Here is a 5,693-nt window from a genome sequence, read left to right as displayed (position 1 = left end):
AACATGAGACGTTGCAGCCATATAGGTCAATACTTTGAATGTATTGGCAAGTTACACAGGAGTAATAATATAGCAGACCTACATGTATATGCATAGTACAACAAAGGAAGGCTTGAGGGTTTATTTTTGCATAAAGCTGATTTTATCCTAATAACTACCTAATAGTCAAATTTTTATTTAGTTCTTTTATTACTACAATTAAATACACAAGGTTGAGTTGGCAAAATCAACTCCAACCTACCCTTTATTAAGTTGCCCACAAATATTATTAAGTGTCACATCTGTCAAGATCATCCAACAACTGTAATGGCATAGTGGCTCAAATTTACCCATAACCGGGGGCACGGCTAATCATGATTAGTTTTAATACTCTGCAGAGTTTTGTACGCTTTACCCACTGGACCCAATCCGAAGATTGAGACGAAGTCTTTCAGAAGAGGTTCCCTTAACCACCTGACGGCCACATCCCACCTACATATGCTACATCTGTCGACACTGTCTGGGCAAGGGTTCCAACAACTGATCAACTAAGCCAGAGCCCATATAGCCAGTGGCCGCACATGGAAGCTACTAGTCACTAAGTCTGTCTGATCTTTTTGAACCTGGGCGGCATTCCACTTAGGGTGCACTCTCATGAGCGCATGGCCTTAGAAAAGGTGCAAGACCCCATGATGCCTTCCCTCAACACCAAGCAATACCACTTCCGCCCAGAGGTGAGTTAAATCCTGAGTTACTACTCAATTGTTATATATATATATATATAATCCTCACATACACTCAATGTATACACGAACCACCCCCGTCTACAAAGCATAGCAACCTACAACTACCACGATTTGCAAAGACGGGAAGATAGCTCAACAACATATAGCAAAATAATATAGTAATCATATACATGCATATATTCATAGTGTGATATAACTACATGCATAGAAAAAATAGGTAAAGGATGATCAACATGTACTTGCCTTGGTTCTGGTTCAGAAAGTCACACTCCTGACAATAGCTCGCGTCGCACTCCGGACAATCTACACGTTTCACACAATTCAACAAATCAATCATCGGAACACGAATCGAACCAAAATAAAACCAACAGCAAGAAAATCATTTCAAAAACACAACAAAAGAAGCTTAACAGCACCTAAATTGCACTACGGTCACAAGCAAAAAGAATCACTCGAATCCGATAAACGGTTTGAGAGTTATGGCTCCGGAAGGTTTAATTCAAATTCAAACTAATTCAAATTTGAACAAAGCAAACATGTGCAAAGTTGGTACTGTGATATTGTGCTGAATTTTGTGAGTGCATAGGAGAAAGAATTACTTAAATTGGACAAATATACTAAGAGTTATAGCAAATTGAAATTTGGATTAAAATCTGGAAAAGAAACAAAAGGCAGCAGAAAACTCCTGGAACTGCAGCAGCGTGCACTGTAGCCGTGCCACGTGGCAGCGGGCGGTTGGCCGAAAAACCTCCTGTGCGTGTGTGCTCACCGTTTACAGAGGAAAACGGCGGCGGCTTCGAGCGTCGGCGGCGGTGGCTCTCCGGCGAGTCTGCGGCGAAGGTGAAGCGACGGATGGGTGCGGCGGTGAGTGGCGGAGGTGGTGGTGGTGTTCAACGGCGGCGGGGCGTCCTCTGCGGGCGGCGGTGACGACGTGAACGCGGTGTGCTCCGGCGGCGGCAGGCGTCGGTGGTGGCGGTGTTCGGCTGCGTCTCAGGCGACAAAACGACGTCAAAACAGTGAAGAGATGAGCGGATGGTCGAGGAGAGTAAACGGGGTGGTCCGAGGCGTCCTTACGGTGGCGGGAACGACTGGCGAACGGCGGCGGCGGCAGAGCTCCGCGGTGAGATGCGTTTCGCCCTCGCTCGAGCGTGCGGCAACGAGGAAGAACGAGGAGTGGATGCGGGGTCGCCCTGGGTCTTCTGCTTGCACACGGCGACTCGGGAGCGCTCGAGGTGGACCAGGGACGCGGGGTGAACCGGCTCGGCCTCGGCGTGCGTGCGGTGCGCGCGCGTGGTGTCCGGCTCGGGGAGGGACGAACAGGGGCGCGAGTGGGTCCCGCTGTCAGCGGCTAGAGGCGAGGGGTGGATCGGGCGTGGGTCGGGTGCGAGCGAGCGGCGTACCGCTTCGCTGCGGCTTAAGTGGGCTGCGGCGCGGGCGGTGGTTGCTGGGCCGCGGGCTAGCTGGGCCACGCTGCGGCGCTATGCTGCGCTGCTTCTTTTTTTAAAGAAAACAAAATTGCTACAGTAGTTAAACTAAAATAAAAACAACATAATAAAAACTAAACAAAAATAGATATACACACAGTAAAATATAGACTACTAATATAAACTACAGGAACACTAGTTCCTCACCTAATGCAATTTTTGAAAATCATTTTATGCAATAGGCCACACAAACAGCAATAAAACAAACAAATAAAATATTTTGAAGATTGCAAAAATTACCAGAACATATCAGATGAACTGGAAATAATATTCTGCACATTATGAACATTTTTAAACAGGGGAGAAGTCATGTTATCTCCACTCCAATAAATTGCCTTTAGTTGCATAATGAAAATAATATTGCAAAAGAGCAAATAATGCATGGAAAATATGATATGCATATGTATGATCTAATAACATCCTAATTTAGGAAAATTGGGATGTTACATCACCTCATCAAGACCCACACGCTTCCGAAGAACAAAGTGAAGGCCCTCACCCTCGTGAACAAGACCAAGGGCAAGATCTACCTCAAGACGGTGATGAACCACTAAATGATGCCCAAGGTCAAGTTCTCCCCCTCGAGCAAGTTCAAGATCAAGAGCAACCTCGAGATCAAGAACAATCTCAAGACGGCGCTCAAGATCATCAAGTCAACCCTCCTCCTTCCACATCCGAGGAGGAATTAGAGCGTCGTGCCGCGAAGATTGCTTCCAAGCTCACCGCCCAAGGCCATCTCATGGAAAATGTGGTTGGAAGCATAGGAAAGGGGGTAAGCACTCGTAGACAATTGGCAAACTATTGTGAACATCACGCGTTTGTCTCTTGTGTCGAACCCCAAAAGGACTATGAGGCGCTCGAAGACTCGGATTGGCTCAATGCCATGCATGAAGAACTCAACAACTTCGAGTACAACAAGGTGTGGAGATTGGTGCCAAGAACATCCGGGAACCACAATGTCATTGGGACCAAGTGGATCTTCAAGAACAAGCAAGATGCCCATGGGAACATCATTCGCAACAAGGCAAGATTGGTAGCACAAGGCTACTCCCAAGTCGAGGGTATCGATACGGTGAAACCTTTGCTCCCGTTGCTCGTCTTGAATCCATTCGTTTGTTGATTGCTTATGCTTCCCATCACAACTTTAAGTTGCAACAAATGGATGTGAAAAGTGCTTTTCTTAATGGTCCCATTAATGAGTTGGTCTATGTCAAGCAACCCCCCGGGTTCGAGGATCCCTACTTTCCGGATCATGTGTATCAACTCGATAAGGCACTCTATGGCCTTAAACAAGCCCCACGTGCGTGGTATGACCACCTTACCGAGTTGCTACAAGATCGTGGTTTTGAAGTAGGGCTAATCGACCCCACTCTTTTTACTAAGAAGGTCAACAGGGAGTTGTTTGTATGCCAACTATATGTTGATGATATTATTTTTGGTTCCCCTAACAATGCTTTCAATGAAGAATTTGCCGCTCTCATGACCTCCAAGTTTAAGATGTCTTCGATGGGAGAGTTGAAGTTCTTCCTTGGTTTTGACATCAAGCAAAGAAGAGAAGGAACCTTCATCAACCAAGCCAAATACACTCAAGACATGCTTAAAAGATTCAAGCTAAGTGATGTCAAGCCGGCTACTACACCAATGCCTACCAAGTGCCAACTTGACATCGATCCCAATGGTAAAGCGGTGGATCAAAAGGTATATCGCTCCATGATTGGCTCCTTGCTTTACCTTTGTGCATCTAGACCGGATATCATGTTGAGTGTGGGGATGTGTGCACGTTTTCAAGCCGCACCAAAGGAAAGTCACCTTGTGGCGGTCAAGCGAATCTTTCGATATTTGGCTCATACCCCAAACTTTGGCTTATGGTACCCAAGAGGAGCAAACTTCAAGCTTGAAGGGTTCACGGATTCCGATTGGGCGGGAGACAAAGTGGATAGGAAGTCCACTTCCGGAGGGTGCCAATTTCTTGGTTGCACTTTGGTAAGTTGGTCTTCCAAGAAGCAAAGTTGTGTGTCTCTCTCGTCCACCGAAGCGGAGTATGTGGCGGCCGGTAGTTGTTGTGCTCAACTCCTATGGATGAGGCAAACTTTAAAGGAGTACGGTGTCATTTGTGACAAAGTGCCTCTTTGGTGTGATAATGAAAGTGCCATCAAGATTTCTCTCAACCCGGTGCAACACTTCAAGACGAAGCACATTGAGATTCGGTATCACTTCATTCGGGATCACATTAGGCGAGGGGAGATCGAGCTCAAGTATGTCAACACTCATGATAACCTTGCAGATATTTTCACGAAGCCCTTGGATGAAGCAAGATTTCGCGAGTTAAGGCATGAGCTAAATATCATTGATTTGAGCAATGTGACTTGAACCCGTGCACCCCCCACCACACTCAACTTGTTGTCTAGTTTAGATGTAGGCATGGACATAGGGGGAGTGTTGTTCTCTCAATGAACTCTCCCTCCCCCCATTATGCATAAATAGATCACCTCTTTCACATTAGCCATTTTTGATGGTAATTGTGCTTCAAAGACGAGTTTTGGTCATGGGCCCAAGGATAATTCTTCGCGGTGCCATACCATCCAAATCAAACATAGGTGGCTTCGGCCACCGCCCTCTCTCCGTGAGAGGTTTCGTCACATTGGGATTTCCTGTTGTTCCCTTGGTATGTGCTTGTTCTTGTGCAGTTTTGGGTTGTGTCTGTTTTTTGGTGCAAAGGCATTTTTCTCTCTTGTTTGAAACCTTCGGTGGCATGAGCTCACGGTACTACCGCGGTAGGCCACGGTACTACCGCGGCCAACCACGATACTACCGCTGATGGGAGCACGGTACTACCGTCCCCAAGCGGCAGTAATTTTTTACTGCCGCCTGGTTGAGCGGTACTACCGCCTAGGCGCGGTACTTCCGCCCGGGCGGTACTACCGCGATGACCCGCGGTACTACCGCGCCAGTTCGAAGCGCGTGGGGATAAGATCGGGCAGGGGGAGTTCTAACTCCCCCATACCCATTCGTCCTCTTCTCTCCACGTTGTCTCTTCCTCTCTCGTGCTCACGAACGGAGCCGGCTTTCGTCGCCGGATCTCCTCCACCGGCTGCCCTCCCGTGATTCCGTCCGGTGGGATCGTTACCCACCACGTGCTCTTGCTATGGAACAAGGATTCCCCCAATCCTTCTCCGTTTTGATTGTATTTGGTTCTTCTAGGTTTTGGGGGAGGCTTGTATGTTCTTGAGATTCCTAGTCTAGATCTCTACAAGAGTAGGATGAAGGAGTGTAGTCTTGCATAGGATTTACACTTGTATTGTTGTCTTGCACTAGATCTGGTCACCGTAGCACCGCCATGGTTTCGCGGTTCTTTTCAGATTCAAATCCTGCTAGATCCGACGCAACGCGGTACTACTGCCTGTAGGGAGCGGTACTACCGCTCTCACGGTAAGCGGTACTACCGCTCTCACGGTACTACCACGCGCCGTGCGGTACTAAAGCC

This window comes from Triticum aestivum, chromosome 5B, assembly GCF_018294505.1.
Source record: "Triticum aestivum cultivar Chinese Spring chromosome 5B, IWGSC CS RefSeq v2.1, whole genome shotgun sequence".
Lineage (NCBI taxonomy): Eukaryota > Viridiplantae > Streptophyta > Magnoliopsida > Poales > Poaceae > Triticum > Triticum aestivum.
Note: the sequence above shows the minus strand (reverse complement) of the source record.